The sequence below is a fragment of the Furipterus horrens genome, unplaced genomic scaffold, assembly GCF_987537825.1.
Source record: "Furipterus horrens unplaced genomic scaffold, mFurHor1.1.pri manual_scaffold_3, whole genome shotgun sequence".
Lineage (NCBI taxonomy): Eukaryota > Metazoa > Chordata > Mammalia > Chiroptera > Furipteridae > Furipterus > Furipterus horrens.
Window position 1 is genome coordinate 47816462 of NW_028327173.1, and position 21892 is coordinate 47838353.

Consider the following 21892-nt stretch of genomic DNA (forward strand, 5'->3'; position numbering starts at 1 on the left):
AGGACCAGACTTTCCTGATACTCACCCTGGGGACAGGATGCCTTGTGGACTTCTTTTTCTGCCCACTAGGAATGCCTCTGGCAAAAAAGAGGGCAGCATGAGCCCTGGTGGAAACCCTCAATGGAAAAAGTTCCATTGTTTGGTAGGCATACCTACTTGGCACTTCTTCAAAGACTTTCACACAGATATACACAGCAGTGATATTCATAATATTGAATGACTGGTACCTCATGGTCACTGACCAATGTAATGCACAAAGGCTGAAGGGAGAGGTAGTGCTGAAGGTAGGGGCCCCCTGCTGTCCCAAACCCCAGCCATTTAGTTACTAGATCACCTGAGCATTCAGCAGATTCTGGAGGGCCTGGGACAGTGGCTGGCTGCAAATGCTACAAAATTATTTCGATGTTTTAATATCCATAAAGGCTGTACAGATATGTACCAAATGAATAACTACATCAATACCCATGACGTTTCAAAGCTCATGCTCACTCTTAAGCTTTCCTTGGGCCCATGCTCATCTTTGAAGAACCTACCCTCTTTGTCCTCAAGAAGAGTTCAGAGCCAGCATTAGGACCTACTGGTTCTATAAGATCTGTGTGGCACAAAGGAGCCCTTATCCACAATGGAGCTCTTTATTTTGCTCAAGAACTAGTATAGCTCTCACCCAAGGGAAGTTCGCAAATCAGCTTTCATTATGTTTTCACTTGGATTACAACATAGTCCTGCCTCTGGGCAGGCTGGCATGTGTGAGCGATTGCCCACCTGCCTGCTAGCCTGCTGCTGTCTGTAAGAGACAGCTCCATCCCAGCTCCTTGGCCTGCTGTGAAAACCCATCTACAGAGCCTTGAAAGTCCAAATACCGACTGGATTGTGTGGCTCTTCCTTGTCCTTTGAACCAGTCTCACTTACTGCTTCTTATGAGACACCTGGAGTTTGCGGGTTAGCTAAAGCCTCTTCCCAGAATGGTCTCCGGGGAAGCATGATAGTCCTGCTTTCTGTCATTTCCTCTTTCAACAAAAAGGTTTCTTGTTACAGTGAAACCTATTGCATCAGGGTAATTTGCTGCCTCCCCTGTCTTTATTCAAGATATCAGCCAAGGTTGCTCATAACCTGACAGGCTCTCTACATACGAAACACAAGTTTTGTTTGAATCCAGAGACTCAAGGAAAATTGCCCAGTTACCCAGTGAGCCTTTCTGGAACTCTGTGATCAAAGTGGGGAAATGAGTTGGAAACTTGGGTGTCCCAATTCTCACTCTATAAGTGACTAGCCTGTGACTTTGAGCATGCTATTTAAAATATCTCCAAACTTCATTTTCCTCAAATGTACAGTGGGACCTACATTTACAGGGTTGCTATGAGGGAATGAATAATGCATCAGAAAGCAATAAGTAAACTAAAGAAACGTAAGCAAAAATCTACCCTCAAAGAACAGGTTTTAAGAACTAGAGAAAAAAAAGAACCATGCATGTAGAAATAAATGATGGCAGCCAGATGAGTATAGAGGAAGCCCACCATTGAGATCTGACTTGGCAAAGAGAGCATCCCCAGCCCCGTACCTTCTCCAACACGTTTCTGCAGAACTTTAGCTGTGGAGCAGTGAGTGGTATAAAAGAAATGCTAGGAACGATGGTCACTGTCACTTTGAGGATAAAAGTGGTTGTGCATGCGAGGAAAATGTATAGGGGATGATAGACAGCATGGGAAGGGCACACGGTACCTAAGGTAAAACAAGGATGGGAAATCCAGAGACAAAATCTCTACTGCTCCTGTATATTTATTGACCAGAGCTTGTTCAAATAGATCTGGGCTTGAGGGTACCTTCCCTGTGTGAGGGAGACTGACCAGAAATCTTAATGGCACTCCTCTCTGCTGGAGCAAGTAGTTGTATCCTTCTTCAGAGGGTAATTTGGCATTCTCAGATGAAGTTACTTTCTGTGGTTAAACTTCCATTTGAATATTAAATCTCAGATTGGACCTCCCATTCAGTAAGCCAGTGGATAGCACTTTGCTCCTGGAACATTCAGAAATATGCATATTGTCTTTTTAATGGCACTGTGATATTTATTGATGGCAGGAAGAAGTCTCCGAGCCAGGAAAATTCTTTCGAGTGATAGTTCAGTGTCTGACACCTAACACTGTGTTAGTGCTGTCTCTGGAGGGGCTTATTATCACCAAGTTATTTTATGGCTGGCTCTTATTTTGAATTTGTCAAACTTTGCTCCAGGGTTCAAATCCTGGCTCTACATTTTGCTAATGACTGAGCTTTTGTGGAACTGTTTCCTTTATATAAAGTGAGAATAATAATGACTGCAACTCAGAGCTGTTTGGAGGATTAGAAGTTTCCATAAAGTGTGAAGTTTCATGCAAAGTGTCTGGCACACTCATTGGTTTGCATTGTATGTATGTCAGATGCTCTCCTCCAGGCTTCTCACGTGACCAGAGTTTTCTGCTCTCTTTTTAAGCTTTGATGTGGAAAATGGCCCTTCCCCAGGTCGGAGCCCACTGGACCCCCAGGCCGGTTCTTCCTCTGGGCTGGTCCTTCACGCCACCTTTCCCGGGCACAGCCAGCGCAGAGAGTCCTTTCTCTACAGATCAGACAGCGACTATGACTTGTCACCGAAGGCGATGTCGAGAAACTCTTCACTTCCAAGCGAACAGTAAGTCCCAGCTGTGTCTGGCATCCAGCCTCACACTTACCTCATCTTTAACCCCATCACAGCAACAGCAACACCTCTTTCTCCCTTAGCATGCAGGGAGGAGGAAGGAGAAAAATGAACATGAGCAGAGGTGACAGTGATGACCATCTTCAGGCCATTAATGCTCTGTAGCTAAGGTCTCTAAGGGTGTTACAAACCTCAGGCACAGTTTTCAGCTTATATCTGTTATTAGTACATATTTTTTAAAATTTCATTCAGCGCCATTTCCTAAACTGCTGAATTGTTTATGGGATGCGGACCTTAACACTTTTTGCAAATTGCATTTAAATTTTCTGCAGCATGTACAGCATGTGGCTACAGTAGAAAAAAAAGGTGGTGGTTGGTTACATGCATCCTCTCTCAGTGGCCTTTGCTTGGTGACATTTAATAATCTGTCATCTAGCCACATGGCTGTGTCCTTTCTCTGGGACTCAATACAATGCCCACTTGTTGCCTGGCTCCTTGGTGAGGCATAACACCCCACCATCTTATTAAGCACAGCTGATTTTTCTGTTTTTCTGCTATTAATTGTAGATATCTAATTTTTATTCCAAGAACAATGGCAGGGTTGTGTTACTTGTTTATTAAATTTTTGAAACCAAATAAAATTGGATGCCGAAATGCATGCGTTAAAAGGTTTCTGGGCACACGTACAATTGTTTTTAACATCATATGTTATAAAAATATCTGTAGCTAACGTAAGGCCCCAACCTGGAAAATTCCACTGGGCTCTCTTCCACTATTGGAAAGGCAGCTAAAAAGGGTCGCCCTCTTGTGAAACAGGCAGGGGCGCAATTTAAAACTCCCATTAAAAAAAAAAAAAATCCCTAGGGCATTTCTTCCAGCCAGTTTTAATAGAAACACCCTTGCCCTAAAATAATAATTGGGTAGCCAAAATTCACTTATTCATTTATTTGGCAAATATGTACTGAATCTCTCCTATGTGACAGGTCCTATACCAGTCTTTGGGGATGAAAGATTAACAAAGGAATGGAAAAATCACAGATGAGTTAATAAGATATTTTCAAAAATGTTACATGCTCTCAGGCAGGTTACCATTAAATAAGAGAAGAGGAATGCCCACATCACTCTACTATTAATGGGATAAAACATTTAGTGAGTGCTTACCAAGAGGGCAGCTGCATCTACATGTGTTATCTCTTTTAATCTTCACAACCAACCTGCCAGGTAGGTACTATTATTTGCTCCACTGTGTAGATGATGAAACTGAGACTCTGAGAGTCCTAGAAACCTACTCATGCTATGTCCCATGACGTAGCTAATGCTGACCATATTCACAACTTCGGGGCTCTATCTGCCTATGTTGCTCAATTTGCAAGGTAGAATCTAGTACCCATTAGAAAACAGAGGAATGCACAATTGACGTACCTGAGAATAGAGGAGAGGTAACCACTTTGCTGTAGGTCATGTAGAACCAAGGAAGTTTCTGACCCAGGAGATGGGGGCTTTGGCAATGAATAAACTGGAATTCTCTCTTGCACTAAGAGCAGCACCTTTCTAAATGTTCCATGTGGAGAGCATGGAAAATGTGGTGAGTTGAAAGTAATTAACCCTGGCTGCTGTGGCTCAGTGGATTGAGTGTCGACCTGCGAGCTAAGTGTCGCTGGTTCGATTCCCAGTCAGGGCACATTACTAGGTTGCACTTCAAGTTATCTGTTGGGGGCGCAAGTGAGAGGCAACCACACAGTGATGTTTCTCTCCCTCTCTTTCTCCTTTCCCCTCTCTCTAAAAATAAAATAAATAAACAAACAAATAAATAAATAATTATTTTAAAAAAAAGAAAGTAATTAGAGCTTCATTCACGTAACATCTTACAGATAAAAGACTGGCTTTGGAAGACAGCTAACAGTTCGCCAAACTCAAGCCAAACAGCGGATTGGTCTCAGTTCATTCCAGAGGATTCTAAGAAGGTTTGGACCAAATTTCAGATGAAACTCTGCTGAGTCCTTGCTTAGAATCAGAAAGTTACAGAATACTTGAACTTGAAGAAACCTTAATGGTCACAGCCCAACTCAATCAATAGCTGTAGAATCAGAAATCTAATTCTGAATGACTCTGCATTCAGGGTCCCTAATTCTAATGGATTACCCTCTTTTCAATTTACCAGCCACCAAAATTTCCCCTAACTTTAGAACAAACAAGTGTTGCCAACTTAAAATTTAAGCAAGTAAGGATTATACATGTCATCTAGTATCATTTCAATTTTTTTTTAAATAAAAGTCACTTTTTAAAATAAAAAAAGTAAGTAGGCATGCTTTTATAATAAACAACAACCCTTCTCAGGAAAAAAAAAAAAGAAAATTATGTTGGCAGCATAATTTCACCCTATCAAAGATACTAATAACAGAATGCATTAAAATCTTTGAGTGAATAAAAATAGCACAAAATTTTGTTTTGCAAATATTTCAACATTATAAAAAAACTTTTTATATATTTGTCACTTTAGGAATTGATACTTCTCAACATGAAAAGAAGTGCAGTATGAATAATATCCAAATTCTTCTGGTATTTCATTTTACCAGGACCATGGTAGAAAATCCAGTATCCCACTGGAAATTTGAGCTAAACTGAAGAAATTCTCTCAAAGCTGTTTCACCTGATTATTACTTTTGGGGGTGAATTGAAATAGAGGAACAGCAGCCAAGGAAAAGAAGAATGATGATAGGTCCAGAATCTTGATGTTGAAGGCCACTGTGTCAAGGATGCAGATATTCCTGCCAAGAGCCCCTCATATCCTGCATGAAACAGTAATGAATTTATATAAGGTGCAGAACTTTGCATCATTCTCTGAATTAAAACCTAGTAGTGGAGACAACACTAGCTTTTAAAATTTCTCCTCTGAACTCTTTCTGAAGAGTAAGAAGAAATATAGGTGGGGAGAGAGAGTGAAAAATATATTAAGAATAAAAAATGTAAATGAAAAACTAGAAGTGGCTTGAACTTTTAGCAACACAAGAGAGATGGAAATAAGGTTTTCTAGTAAAGCAAACAAGATCAGCATTGGCTCCCAAAAGGAAATTTTAGATTCTTTCCTAAATGTGGCAGTGATCTGCTGGAGTCTGTTCAGTCCCTGTGTTGCAGTCATCTCTAACATAATGATTTTGTAGACCAAGGTACAAATTTCCCAATAAGAAAGTGCTAGAGACTAGTGAGGCCGGTTATATTGTCCAAAAGTGTGATGGAACCAACCTAGACAGGACCATGTTTTGATTATCCACCTGCAAAGCCACAGGGAAGAAGGGTCCATGATTCCTCCATTTGGTCATTCCATTTGCCAAGCCTTACCTAGACAAAGAACTTTTAAAAGCCACTATTTACATGAGTACTAAGTTGTCTCTAGAGCAAGCAGTCGAGGGAACTAAGACTTAACAACCAAGAGGAAAAGCAGAAATAACAGTCCACTTAAAGTTAAGATCTGTTGACTGATGGACTACCAAAAAAGTAAAATGTGGTGTCCACAACTTGAGTGAGACTTAGTGCTATCAGACATGGCTTTAAGACATTGAATCTCTTTTATAGTGTTTAAATTATCTGTAAATAAAAGCTCACACTTGTTGAACATTTCCTATGTGCTGTATACTATTTAAAGCACTTTATACATTGCCCTGACTGGAGTGGCTTAGTGGGTTGGGCATCATCCTGCAAAGGGGAAAGTTGCCAGTTTGAATCCTGGTCAGGACACATGCCTGGGCTATGGGCCAGGTCCACTGGTGTGGGCACCTGGGGGCATGTGAGAGGTAACTGATCACTGTTTCTCTTGCATATCAATGTTTCTCTTTCTCTCTTTCTCCCTCCCTTCCCCTCTCTCTAAAAATAAATAAATAAAATTTAAAATAATAATAATTATAATAAATAAAGTACTCTACACATTTTAACTCATTTTTATTCCCATAACCCCAGTGTGGTTGGTGGTGCTATAATCTTCTTGTCTTAAAGGTGAGGACACAAAAAGATTCAGTATTCTGCCCAATAAATGGGTGACCAAGGTTTAAATCCAGGGAGTCTAGGTAACTAAACCATAGAATATCCAGAAAGTAAACAGATACTAAATGAGGGTGAAAAATAAAAATAATGCTATTAACCTCTCACTACCTTTCCAGATGTTATGAGGATCATATTCATTGTTTCTAAAAAAAAAAAAAAAAAAGAACACTTAAATTTATGCACTTTGCTAACAAATTGGACATCTTCTGTGTCTTCAAGGGAACTAAAAATTAGTGAGTCAATAGTCAGTTTTAATACTTTCAGGCAAGGGCAATTGTAGAAAGGTATACACAGGACTTTAAGAGGTCTGGCCAGGCAAGGCAAGTAGACTACCTACTTTGAAGAGCTGCAGCTAAGCTAGAGGAGTTAGCAAAGCAGAAGGGGTGCAGGAGGAAGGACCAAGTGCTAACTTGCTCTAGTTGTCAGGAGCGTTGTGAGAAACCACAGCTCAGTGTGGCTGAGGCCAAGAATGTGAAAGGATGAGGAAGTGGTGAATGAGGCTAGGGAAGTAAATCAGGAACTTCGTCATGAAGGTTCTAAGCTAAGGAGTTGGCCTTATTGCTACAGGCATACAGTGGGGAGCTACTAGAAGCTTTGAAGCAGGAAAATACATAATTAGATGAATGTGTCTGAAAGAGCTCTGAGCACAGGATGAAGACCAGTTTGGAGGGTAGGCAAGGCTAAAGACTCACATCCAAGGGCCAGATGGGAGGCTGCTTTGGTAATCCACAAAACAGAGGATGGGGATCTAGCTTTGAGCAGATCCAGTTGGCGGTTAATAAATATTTGCAAGTTAGGCTGAGCAGGGGTTGGTGACGGACTGTGAGGTTTCAGTCTTGACCGGCATGATGGGTGATTGCACTCTTCCCTACGGTCAAGAACATGCTCTAGTCACATGAAATAATGTACATGAAAATGCTTTGTAAACTGTAAAGTACAATATAAATACAGTAGTCCTCTTGATTGTGATGGGGGCAGACATGACTATCCTAAAGAAATTCTTACAAGCTGAGAAGTTAGACCTGCGATTGTTTGACTACAATAGTAATGGTACCTACCACTAGTAAAAATAACTATAACTAAATAACTAAAGAGCTTTTAGGTGCCAAGCACTGTTGTCACAGTCATACCTCACTTTACAAATGAAGAAATTAAGGCACAGAGTGAGATTTCCTGCTGTTCCTAATTAGCAATAGTGCCACTGAGAAACAGACCAACGCTGTCTGGTTCAAACTCTGTGTTCTTAATTGTGACAGCGTATGTCTCTCTCTGAGACAGACTAAAATCAGTGATGCAAGAAAAGTACAAGTAAAATTCTATGTGTAAGGATGAAACAGAGAAAGGTGAAATTAATAAAATCTAGACTATAACAGTGGAAAGTAGCATTTCTGCTTTCCAGAGAACCATTTCATTGTTTAAAGGAGACCTGCACTCAAGTCTAAGACTCAGTGTTCTCATCTCCAGTTATTCTATCAAGTTGTAATGTGCTGGTTTTGTCACTAGATGATGCTCATGCTGTGGTTCTGAGTACCGGGCCTCCTTCCTGAGAGTTACTGCCCTCTGCCGTGGTTTGGGAAACTTAAGTGCATCGCTTTTCCTAACCAATCAAGGGGTTTGTTATTTCCGTGCCATTTTAGTCTGAATGATTAACATATCAAATTCTGATTTAAACATTTAGAGTAATTGTATAAATTATCTAGCTGTATTCAAATATGAGTTTTTCTGTTGTGTTTTTTTGTTTTTGTTTTTTTCTTGTACTTGCTGTAAATTACCTATCAATTATCTCTTCATTGCTCTAGCAGCTACTGACATGCAGCATTAGCTTTTGCAGCTCATGTCCCTTTAAGGGAGCCCATGCTGGGAGTCTGCAAGTCCACCGCCTGCTCCTGAATGTCCTGCTCTCTAAAGTTCAAAAGTTCTGTAACAATTGTCAGGCTGACATGGTGCTCTCTTAATACTTGTTTACCTCCTTTTAATCCTTAGTTTGTACAGTAACTCTCCATTATGCAACAATACATCATCTCTAGACATTGCACGTGTATAAGATTTGCTTACATTATTTAGCTTTTGTTGAGTATTTAGAGCCCAGAAATCCAGGACCCATGCCAATGTCTTAAGAACAATGTGAACTTCACAGCAGAAATCTGGGTAGCAATATGCATCACCCATCTGAAGTTCATCTCAAGAAAATAGCTTGGGAAGGGGCAGTTCTAGATACAATTCAGCACCTTGCTTATCACGGCGGCTCCTCTGTTAACTCTTTAGTCAGCTTCTCTTCTCGGCTCCTTTCCAAGAACCCTGAAGTTCTTCTGTTGGCTCTCTCTCTCTCTACGCCTCGCACCTCAAGAAACCACTTCCTGCCATGGCTTTAACAGTCCCCACTGTTGTAGGTCACTCCTAAATCTATAGCTCTCCTTCCCATATTTCAGTCTTCTGCAAATATCTTGAAACTCAGCATGTGGAAAAGTGACAAACCTGCTCCCCCAACTCCTCCTCACTGTCTTATTTCTACTCATGACTTTGCCATTTTCCAATATGCCCATTTCTTAAATGGCAAATAATATTTCTTTATGACCCCTTATCCAATTAAATGGCCAATCCTTGGCAAGACATTTGGGGTCTCTTCAAATTGTCTTCTTCTCTTTCTTCCCCTGCCTCACCTATTTCTTCTCACCTGAATGACTGCAATACCGTCCTATTTTTCTGGTTCTCTCTTCTTTTCAATTTATCCTTCGGTCTCCATAACATTTTACTTTCTAAAACAATTTTCTGTTTGCCTATCTCACTGAACACCTTTACTAGTTCATTTCTTGCTACTGAGTTAAGTACCAACTCTACAACCACTGTCGATACTCTCTGTAATACGGGCATGGGGGAACTTCCAATCTTACCCTCTCCACATATATGTAGTTATTGTGCTCAGCTCTACCCAGACACCCACCAAGCATCTCAGTGATCATGTTCAGTACTTTCCCATTTCAATGCCTTTGTTCTGGCAATTTCTCTCATTGGTAGCATCTGCCATCCATTCCATTTAAAGTTTGCCCTTAAAAGTTCATCTTATATGCCACCCATTCAATAAAGCATTTTCTGTTTCTTCTAACCCATAATTATCACCTCTCCTTCACACCTCATTAAATATCCATGTTTGTATTTCCCATTCTGTATTTATACTACCTATTGCACTGTTTTGTTGTTTTGAATATTTTTCTGTCTCCCTTATACTATGTTTTAGTTTTTTTGGTGGGGAGGGTCCTGTATTATGTTTAATTCAATCTGTCAGCTATGCAGAATCATTATAAAAATGGGAAACATAATGATTAGAAGTACAGACCCTTAATTGACTATGGAAGTAGGGGGCAGGCTGGGTGGAAGGAGCGAAGGGAGAAAAATGGAACTTCTGTAGCAGCATATAAACAACAAAACATCAAAAATGAAAAAATAAAATAAAACCACTGACTTTTGACCCTGGTCAGGTGGCTCGGTTGTTTGGAGCATCATCCCATACACCAAACGGTTGAGTTTTCGATTCCCTGTCAGGGCACATGTATGGGTTGTGGGTTCTAACCCTGGTTAGGGCAAATACAGGAGGCAACTTATAGATGTTTCTCTCTCACATCAGTGTTTCTCTCTCTGTCTTTTCCTAAAAAAAAAAAAAAAAAAAAGAAAAAGTCAATGAAAACGTATCCTCAAATGAATATTTTAAAAAAGCACAGACTTTTGGAATCAAAAAAATTTCAATTTATTCACTTAATCAGTTATGTGCTAGTTAAGCAGTGGCTTAACTCCTTTGAGCATTTATCTTATCTATAAAATGGGTGTATTAAGAATACCTGCCTTAAGTCTTGTTACAAAACTTTTTTAAAGATAATGCACATAAAGTGCTTAGCACAGGTCCTTACATACATTAATCATGCAAAGCATGCTTATGCTCCTCAGTATTTTATAGTCACAGTATAAAAGTTAATGCACAATATGTTTACTCAGTTGAGATGAAGTGGGACTTCTAGCTAAAGACAAAGGTAGAAAGGAAAATATTCTATTTTATAATACCCCTAAGTAAAAAAGCCTGTGTTAGGGAAGAGGCCCTCACGCACATAGGTGTATAACTCTGGATCCCCAGGCCTCACACAATGCCTGGTAATGGGCAGGTGCTTAATAATTATTGACTGCACTCACATGATTAACTAATATTGTACCATATTTATATTGCGACCATGAGGACAGAGAAGCTGGATCAGACAGTGAAGGAAGCTCATTGTCAACTGACTTCTGTGTGGTTGTTATGCTACACACTGTGATAGCAAATTGGCCTGATTCTGCATCTGCAGCTCAGGCCAATGTGTGTTTTAATGACTTTAATGGAGAGTTTGCTGCAAGTGGGCTTAAGTAGATTTGTCATCAAAGCATGTGCCAGAAGGAGAATACATTTCTAAAACCACACTTTTGATGGTTCGTAAGTACAGATTTACATAACACTAGGTACAACTTAATCAGATCTTTGGGACAGAATGAGCAACAATGATAGGGTAATAGTGGGTCCCGTCCATACACTCTCATTAAAAGCTTTTCCCTGGTACTTTAAGAAAAAAAAGTTATATGAAAAACAAAAAGTAATGGAATTTGCAGACAGAAATCTGTGTTTAAATGGCATTAAGGCTGTGGTTCAAATCAACAAAAGCCAGGAAATTCAAAGTTAACCTTTATCCAGACTGTTAGGCCATTTTTTCCAACTCTGTATGTGCCTGTGGGCCACCCTCCCTTTGAATTTCCTGGCTCTGGCGACCCAAATCCACAAGTTGCTTTGAGTTACTCTGGGTCTGCTAGTTAATGGGAATATACCCTCAGGATATACGCTTACTTGCAAATGCTTTTATGTGTAGTCACTGTAAACCTGGGAGCCACCAACTGGTAGTTTTTTATTTTATTTTTCCTTAAAATTCCTGAGATCCCTGTTTATGCTTCAATCAGTAGAAAGTCTCATATAACATTGGTATTGCTAACACCACCAAAGTTTATTAGTCAGCTTATATGTCACTGTTATAATTCAAATGTATTTTTAAATGTTTCTTTTCTCTCTTCCCACCAGACACGGCGATGACTTGATTGTAACGCCTTTTGCCCAGGTATGTATCATGCTGGCCCCAGCTCACTCTCGCTCCATCCCTGGGTGTAGTTTCTAAGTGTGGCTTCTGAACTCTTTTATCTCCTTTTGTTCCTAAACATTTGAAACTTTTTTCTTATAGGTCCTTGCCAGCTTGCGAAGTGTGAGAAACAACTTCACTATACTGACAAACCTTCATGGAACAGCCAGCAAGTAAGCATGAACTTTTTGTGGGATTAGGAATCCCTGTCATAAAGGCAAAACCACTGAACAGCATTTCTTACAAAAACACTATTTCATGGAAATTTGCCATCCAAGCTAAATTAAGATGCATGATGAAATTTGAAAATAAGATGGAGTACCATAGTATGTTAGAACTGGTAAAATGTTAGAAATTAGCCTGGATCTTGTTCATCCCTGTACCCTTAACACTTAGTAGGCAGTAGGAGTTCAACAAATGAAAAGATGAAATGAGGATTTTTGTTGGCTTTTTATTTATTGCTTTGGAAAGTATGAATACTTATCAGTGACAGTCATGAATTCTATTAAAATTCTTCTGGAAAAGTTATTAATGAATCCAAAGATTCAAACTGAAGGTAAAAGTTACTAAAAAATTCATGTCCAAGTAGCCTTTTTTTTTTTTTTATAATATATAAAAGGGTTCATTCAATTTGATGACTTTCTCCTTCCCCCCTAATGACATAACCTCAGTTATTTCAGTTACCATTGGTGATCCCCGGTCTCCTCGTCCACAGGAACTTTCTCCTCCAAAATCATTTCACCCTATGAGTATGCAGTTCACTATCCAGTATTTTAAAAGATCATCATAGGGCTCACGAGGTTATAGAATCCATGATCCTGAAATAGCATGGTTGAAGGAGAGACCTTTGAAACCATTTGCTCAACCTCTTTGTTTCACGGGAAGAGAAGCCCAGACATACTAACAACCACATCATAGATTATAGACACACCAGGGCCAAATCCTAAATCTCCTGATTTTTTCAGCCAGTGTTGGCTACAGAATATCCTGTCTCTTGAGTCTTTGTGAAATTATTTATCAACCCTCTATTTTGCTTTTATCCAAATTTTCATGGAGCAGAGTTGTTAAAAGTGAGAGTAAACCCTGTGTTGAAAACTTATGTTTTATTTCACTGTTCTATAACTTGTTACATACAGAGCCTCCCACGAGAGCTGCATACCCCAATGGACTCTTTCCCATCCTTGTACTCCTCTTTACAGTAGTCCCCAAACTGCCACCAGAGAGGTTTTTCTCAGATGCTGTTTGACCATGTCACTCTCCTGCTTGAGGCATTTCAATGATTCGCTCTACTCATTCTGATAAAGTTTAAATGTGGACACTTAGTTCCCAAGGCACCTCATGATCTGGCTCAAGTTCGTTTGACTGATAGCTGTTTGGGTTTATATTTGATGCAATATAAGTGTAAACAAGAGTCTTGCCCAGCCTCTTTTGCAGTGGGATTCGTTGTGTACTCTTTTGTTAAATAATTCACCCAACAAGTATTTATTTAGTAATACTATTCATTCATGCATATACGTATGTATTTAAGAAATATTTATTGGGCACCCACTTTGTACCACTCACTGATGATACAATAGTGACCAAAACATACAAGTTCTCTGCCCTTTCAGGACTTACATTGTAATAGGACATGCCAGGGTGGACAATCAGACCAGGTCTCTGACCACATGGGGTCACATTCTAACAATTGCGGCCTGGTTGTTCTCTGCGTGTTCTGTTCTCCAGTCTGATCTTGGACTTACTGTTTTCTCTTCCTAAAATGTCTCTCTTGACCTGACACTGATTTCTTAACTAAAGCCTGCTTTTCCTTTATAACTCATCTCTAGAATCACCTTTCCCAGGATGCTTTCCCTGACCCCACCAAGCCAGGCTGAGCACCCTCAGTGGCCCCAGACCACTCTTCCAACTTTATCATACCATTTATGGATCTCTGCCTACCACTGGACAATGTGCTCTTTGGGGCCCCTTGAGAATTACATTTATTTGTCCTTGATTGTCCAAGAATTAACAGAATCCCTGACACTTAGTGAGAGCTCTATAAATATTCATCATACATATAAATTATCAATAAATTATTATTGGAGGAAGACCACCAATTATGTAGGAAATTACTTTTTCAGAAGTGATACCTTTTCTTTTCCTATCTTTTTTTTTCTTTATAGAATGTGACCTCTGGGACCCTACTTACTGGCTTCATAACCCAATGCTACCACTTGAAACCTTTGTGACTTGGGCCATTAACCTCTCTACATCTATTTTCCCAGTCAGTAAAATAGAGTTGTTCTGAGGACTAATGAGTTGACATTTGTAAAGCTTTCATGACAGCATCTAGCACATAGTAGGTGCTGAATAAATGTGAGCTATTATAATTGGTAGTTATATTTCTCTCCCTAAGTCCAGAAACAATGTAGCACTTTGGGGTTTCACATTCATTATCTCAGTTTCAATCACCATAAATGATATTCATGACAGATATTGTTGCCCTCTATGAATAAAGAAACAAAGCTTGGGGAGGTTAAATGACTTGTGCAAAAACATACCTCTTCTGATGAGTAGCAGAGATGCACTTTAAACCTGATATCCTGACTCTCGTTGCAGTAGTCTTTCCATTCACTGTCCCTGTTAAGTGTTCTGGGTTATGGGGAAAAAAATTTCTGAAGGTCTTGGAACAGAGAATCATTTAAGAAGAACTTATGAGTATATGAAGTTCAGAGAGCCTGAAGGGAGAGACATGAGCTGTGAGAGTGTTTACAGGAATTAAAATATGAGGAGGGACACCCTGGGCCAAGGTGATGAAGGTTGGAATTAGGGAAGAAGGGGTCAATAGGGCACTTTTCAAAGGCTTCTTAGCAAATCAGGACTCAAGATCACTATATTAAATAACTCCAGGGAGCTCGGGCGGTGGGGGTGGGGCGGGGATCAGACGGATGTTTGTTTTCAGTTACTGGTTTGTTAGCACAGAGCTTGGATGTTCTCAGTATTGGGATATTCAGCCTAACTCTGCTTATTAATAGACTACGTCAGTTGAAGCTACTTTCTCAAGAATCAGGTCTGTCTTGGGTGTTTTGAGCCATGTTAACTTTCAGGAACTAAGTACCCTCAGACCATAATTGCCATATTCAGAGCCCATTCTCACACTCTGGCTGAGGACCACCTCCTCAAATCATGGCTTTTTGTATCATTTTTGGTCCCAACCAACCACACTGACCAAACAGAATAGATTTCTGGCAGTAAGATCATTGCTAATGATCTTTCTCAAATCCATATGCATATTTGTACAGAGTTGATCCTCTTATTGATTTCAAGTACTTCCTTGAAACCAATACCAACCTACAGAAGCTTCAAGGTGGAGTCCATAATGCACTGTGTTCTATTCTTAATTGTCAATATCCTCAAACAGATAAGGAAACCTGAAGACAAGAACGTCTGCCAGAAATGGACGCACTGTACTGAGAGCAATCTCGGAGCCCCTCACCCCATCATTCAGTTTTCCTAACAACTGAACATGGGAAATTCATGGGACTCAAAAATTGCTGTCTAGGGTATTTGACTTGGGTTCCAGAGTGCTACCCCTTCTCTTGGATGTAACATTTAAGCAAGAATATGTCCTTGGAGTGGTTTTCATGAGATATCTGGACTGTGGTTTATTATCGGAAAAGGAACTCCCACATAGAACTATACTTCTCATAAGTCAAGATTTCCTTTATCTTTTGGCTCCTCACTCTGCATAAAAGCATTCCATTGTCTGCCTGAGCTTTACCACCCAAAGGGTAAAAATCCCAAAGTTCCTGTTGAGGAGAATTCCTTGTACTTCCACAAAATGTTCCACTGAGGAATGCTTGATTGGGCCTGTATTTCTTGGCTTCGAATTAAAATCTATATTTCCTTTGTCCCAGGAGTTAATTTTGAAAATATGGCTTTCATTTAGGGTTGTTAATTTAGATAAGTGTCCCTAAAGCATTTACAGCCTTCAAACAGACTGGTGGGGAAATCACATGAGTCAGTCAGAGTGCCTGCCATCCTGATGATGACCACGGAGTAGAGCTGGGAGCAAAGAGGTGTTCCCATCACTCAGCTGTGTCACTAACCTCATAGACATCACCCGTGGCTAGCAGGACACCATGTGGCATCTCTGTATAACATTCAATCAACATGTGTGCAATCTTTGAGAAAGAATTAACAGCCACTTAATTTTTTTTCTCAGTGTGTATCTGAAGTGTCTTTCATTGCTTTATGTACTTTGGCATGGGATTTAAATTAGCTGAGAATAATAAAACTTTGGACATTTAGAGTTGGAAAGAACCTAGCCAGATTTCCTCAGAGTAAGTGAGGAAATATACGTAAAACCCCTCACATAAGACCTGGCACATTGTAAATTTGCAGTAAACGTGAGTTGCTGCCCGAGGAAGAAACTGAGAAGTTCAGTGGGTTGCCCACGGCTGTACAGTTAGAAGGAGCCAGAGCCAGGGTGAAAATTCCTGTCTTCTTATTCATAGTTCAGTTCTTTCTCCACAGTGCTCTTCAGGGCTGAAAGTTACTCACCGCTGAAACCATATTACCTCCCTATCAATATCATTGTCTTCAGCAACTCAGGCACATAACTTCTTAGTGGAAACAGATCAACCAATGCCATTTTCTTCTGGCACTCACTGTTTTCTAATTGGCACTCTCATGCCCTGTAGGCCATAATGTAGTTTCTCGAAGTCATTTGTGTATCAAGTTCATTCATTCAAAATGTATTGAGCCTCTTCTTTGTACCAGGCCTAAGTGATAAACCAAATAAACATGGTTCTTGCCTTTTCACAGCTTATACACATAGATGCTTATCTGAAAACTATATTTTCAAAATTAACTCCCATGACAAAGCTATTCATGTAATTTTAATGATTTTCAAGAAGCCATTGGGAGAATTAGGTGCTATGAGTAGCCATGCTATTAAGAAAGAAGAAATTTCCAATATTTAGCATCTTTTAGTTCAACCTTTCTTTTTACAAAAGCCTTCTTTAGAATTCACAAATATGAGTAATAAAATTATTATTTACTTATATTCATCCAATGAATACACAGTGAATACCTGTATTCAAATATTTTGCTGATTCCAAGGTTAAAAAAATGAACAAGGTTCAATCTTTGCTTAAATTTCTTACAGGTGTGTTGAGAAGACAGCCAGGAAAATGGGAATTGCAGTCTAGCATGAGCAGTGCTGTGATGGAGTAAGCATAGGAAACTACAAGCAGCACAAAGACTCCGCAGGAAGGCAGGCTCCTCCGAGGAGATGATGCCCAAGTGGAGAACATATGAAAGAGGAGGGGAAAGTGTTCAGCTGACCTCAACGTAGGCAAGGGCCCAGCAACATGAATTGTGTGCTGTGCTTGAGGAACAGCCAATAGAATGGAGAACCAAGACTCTACAGGAGAGAGGAAGCCAGATAAGACACTCATATGATATTTGGTTCCTCAAATAATTTTCATGTCATTGGTCCATTCGATCAACAATTCACCATTGTTTATGGAGTGCCTCCTATTTGTGAGGCAAGTTGGTGGGTCCTGCAGAGGTTATAGGAAAAGGGTCAGAACTGGATCCTGCCATCAATGGGCCGCAGATTGGTGATCAGGATAATATGTGCCCGTATGAGTTGTAACATGAGGAAATGACCCTGAAGGTACAAATAAAGGACCATGGGACATTAGAAGGAAGATCATGTCTAGCTAAGAGGATGACATCCATTGGAGAAGATGGCATTTGACCTTTGGAAGTATGATTCAGACATGAATTTTGATGTATGGGTTTTTTTCCCCTTACATCAACGCAATTCTCCATGATAACAGCTGGGCACATCCCACTATTCAACTCAGTTCTGACAGTGTTTACCTGAAGATAGTGTCAGATCCCACATGTTAAGGGCTCAGTCCTACAAAACTCTCCCTAACCCCCATTTCAGGTGCCAATCACAAATCCAGGTTATCGCCTGTGCTTCTGACCTACTGGCTCTAGATCAGAGGTTCCTTGTGTTTAATTAATTTGCTAGAGTGGCTCACAAAACTCAAAAAAACATTTTGCTTACTAGATTACTGGTTTATTAGAAAAGAGTAGAACTCAGAAATAGGCAGATGAAAAAACTACATATGACAAGGTATATGGGAAAGGAGCACAGAGCTGGCGTGCTTTCTGAGCGCGTGCCTGTCTCCACATGCTCACCAACCCAGTCCCTTTGGGATTTTACAGAGGCTTCAGTACAAAGGCATGGTTCATTAAATCATTGGGCATCGGTGATTGAGCACAATCTACCGACCTTTTTCCTTCCCCTGAGGTCTGGGGTGGGGCTGAAAGTTCCAGCTCTCAAATCACAAGACTGGTTCCTCTGTCAACCAGTTCCAGGGATTTTTCCAAAATTCACCTCATTAACATAACAAAAGACACCTTTATCACTCTTCTTGCTTAGGAAATTCCAGGGGGCAATAGCAGGAAGACCAAATTTGTATCTCTTATTATACATCACAAAAGGATTAGATAGTATTTAGATGTGTGAATTTGTGCAGGGATAGCTTCCCTTTCAGAGTAATGGCCAGAGCAGTATCAGGAAAGGGATAACACATGTTCAAGGACAAAGAAGTGAAGGAATTTGGCAATGTCTGAGTTAGTTCATTCAATCCATTCATTCATTCATTCATTCATTCAGTATTTACTGAGTACTTGGCGTATGAAAGAACACTCTGGTTTTAGGGAGCCAGTGTTGAACAAGTTGTTCCCTGCCTACATAGAGTTTACATTTAAATTAAGGAATTCTATATATTGAACTGTAATTGGACAGTGCCTATTTTAATTATGATACAATGTTAAAAGTGCTACTAAGGTGAAGTACAAGATGCAAAAGCCTAAATAGCCAGGCAGTGGTTTGAAATGAATAGTCACGCAGGGAGGAACTCTGAGGGATAAACTGGGGAAAGCATGCTGAGGACAAAGAGCAAAGGATGTTGAATGCCAGGTTAAGGACTTTGGAAATTAATCTCTTAATTTTCCTAAAAAATGGCCCTCAGTTTGAGTGCAGGTTTTATCATCAGATGGAAGAGTGGAAAGTGCATGCATTTTGGATTCAGAGCAACTTAGCTTTGAATTCCAACCATGCCAGTTGTAATAAACCACACGTACATGTTTCTTAACCTCTCTGAGCTTCAGTTGCCTTATCCTTAAGATAATAACATTCCCACTGGAAACTAAGACATACATCACACAGTCCCTCCCTAGCAAGGGAATTTCTATTCCCTTGTTACACATGCAAACCGCATGCCACAGAGGGTTTAAAATTGCCTTGCCTGGGATCACCTAGCTAATAAATGTGATAAATGTGAACCCTGTCCATCAGACCCTGCAGCTATAAAGTATAGTTACCTAGAAACTAGATTACCCATAAAGGACCAAAACTGAATTTAGAGCACTTAATAAAAATCTAGAGAAATAACTATGTGGTCACACCCACAGGGAGAACTTTCCTTTGCAATGCCTTTGCAGGCTGTTTTCTAGCATTTAGAATTTGGCCTCCTTCACAAACTTGTTTGTACATCAGAATTCACAGAGAAGTAAAAAATTACAGGTTCCCAGGCCTCATCTCAGATATACTCAAATAAACTCCAGAGATAGGGAATGGATTCATAATTGTTACGACTGCCCAAGGGAGTCAGACAGCATCCATGTTTAGAGACCTGCTGGCCTAGAGTCCCACTCTCTTGCTTGTTGCTAATATCCTGTGGAATTTCAGTGGGACAAAGAGTCCTCTATACCAGTGGTTCTAAAAATGTGATCCCCAGACCAAGCAGCATCAGTCCCCAGGCACTAGTCAAAAATGCAAATTCTCAAGTCCACCCAAGCCCACTGAATCAGAAACTCTGGAGGTAGATCCAATCATGTTTCGATAAGCCTTTAGGTGATCCTGATGTACTCCATTTTTAAGGTCATTGTTCAGTACCCTTTCTGGGAGGTTCTCCAGCAATGCATTGGGAATCCAGGGGAGTTCTGCAAAGCATGAGAAGGCTGGTGAGAGCAGCAACATGGCAACTTCAGAGGCCAGGCAGGAGGTGGGTGGATGGGTGTGTCAGGTTGATAAAGAAGACACAAAGAAAGCAAGAAAGAAAAGGAGAAGCAGGGCCGTACTTGTGAGTTTGTTTCTTTCATTTGACTCTTAACATTAACGGGCTTTTTATGATGTAAATAATGCCCAGTTGCTTCATGAAAAGGCCAATCCATAAATTAAGCAACCTGAATTACCATTCCTAGTGGCTGTGTGACCTTTGGCAACTGACTTTACCTCTCTGGGTCTCAGATTGATGAGGTGCAAAAATGGAAGGCCTGGACTGACTGATCGATTTCTAAGAGCTCCTCTGGCTATAACTTTCTATAGCACTGCCCGAAGGAGCTGGGATTCACTCTTACATTTGCTATCATTCCTGAGCAAGGATATCCTCTTCTGAGGGCCCTCTGGAGGAGGGAAACCTAAACCAGAGGAGCCGCTTAGGGACCTAGAGTAAATGACTTCCTTCCTGGAGCGTTGGAGCATCCAGGAGGCTGTGCAAAGGGAAATTCCAGGCCATCTGGATGTGAGAGAATTGCAGTCATCTACGCATGTTACAGGAGCCTGCCTTCCGGAGAAAACATTATGTCACTTGAGAGTTCATTGTAACCTGAAAACTCAGTGACCATGGGGAGGCCGGGAGGGGCATTGGTACAAAGATTCAGGCCTTCTTTTCTCTCTGTCTCCACAGGAGGTCCCCAGCTGCTAGTCAGCCTCCTGTCTCCAGAGTCAACCTGCAAGGTAAGCTTTGTCAGGCTCTATCTCCCTGTTTCAAAATAACCTGTGCCTCTTACGCAGAACCTCTCTTAGAACGATAGCATTTGTTTGCATACCATGGCCCTCAAAAGTATGTTTCTTGGTGACTTTTTTTCAAAGGTATACTGGAGCTTTATTTCATTCTGTGTGAAACTGAATGAAAAATAGTATCGAATGATTTTCCCATCCGATGTGTGTGTGCCCAAGCTTTCCCAGTGTGATGGGAGAGAGGTAGTGCTGCTTCCCAGAAAAGGAGCGGGAGGAAGAGCTGTATTGATAGGGCAACCTGACCTCAGCTTGCTGGCCCCAGTGAACTCCAGGAAAGCTAACCTCAAAGGCCCTGAGGTGCCCCCACGTTGGCCTGAGGACCCCACAGCCTACGTTAGTGGTTTTCCTCTTAGCATCAACTATAGATCCCCCTTGAATACACATTCTTACCAGGTGTGAAACCAAAGGCTCTTTCCAGGTCACACATCATTTCTTTTGGAGGTCATCCAATTTTTTCTCTCAAAGGTGTTGTTTTAAAGAAACCTAATCTATCGTCTTTCAGTACTGAGCTGATATGTTTCCTGTAGAGTCGAGCGCTGTGTGTGGAGAGGAAGGGCCGCCTCGAAGGGACAACATAGAGATGTAGTGAACATAAATTCTTTCTGACGTAAGATGCAACCAGTAAGGTGACATTTTTTAAAGTGCAAACTGGAGTTTTTCCCCTTGCCCTGCCCCCGCTGGTGTAGCAGTGGTCTCAAGTAAAACCACAGAAGAAGCAAGGAAGCTAAACTCATGGTGAGATCACCTAACACCTACCGCTGCCTCCTACACTTCTGCATTTCCAGCAATGCTGTTCCCTTCGCTTTATCCTCAGGATCTTCCTTCGTCAGAGGCTCTGTTCTCTTTTAAAAGAAGGGCACAAAGGCAATAGGTTCCATTGGCATGTTGACTTCTGAAATAGTTATGGTACATGCTTTAAAAAATATTTTTATGAGAAAAATATTGAGAACAAGAGAAGAAGTGGAAGAGGAAGAGATCAGGTAGTTTACCTTTAGAGCACCATATGAATTAGAAGAAAACAGTGCTGTAGCCACTTCAAAAACTTGGTTTGCTGAGGTACTGTTTCCTTTAGAAGTTTATAAAAAGAAACTAGATAGAGTGTTTTAACATAATGCGGGTGTTACATGCTTGGAGATCAAAGGAGGTGGTTTTGAAACTACTATGCTTTCGTCATAC

The 21892-nt window shown here is 40.5% G+C and overlaps 1 long non-coding RNA gene across 1 annotated transcript; it reads left to right on the plus strand.

Annotated features, from left to right (window-relative positions):
- Positions 1–2478: 2478 nt before the first annotated feature.
- On the plus strand, positions 2479–20654 carry LOC150015046 (uncharacterized). Its single transcript, XR_016509709.1, has 4 exons — positions 2479–2659; positions 11793–11829; positions 11950–12020; positions 20604–20654. It is a non-coding gene; the product is annotated as an uncharacterized LOC150015046 (long non-coding RNA).
- The last annotated feature ends 1238 nt before the right edge of the window (positions 20655–21892 follow it).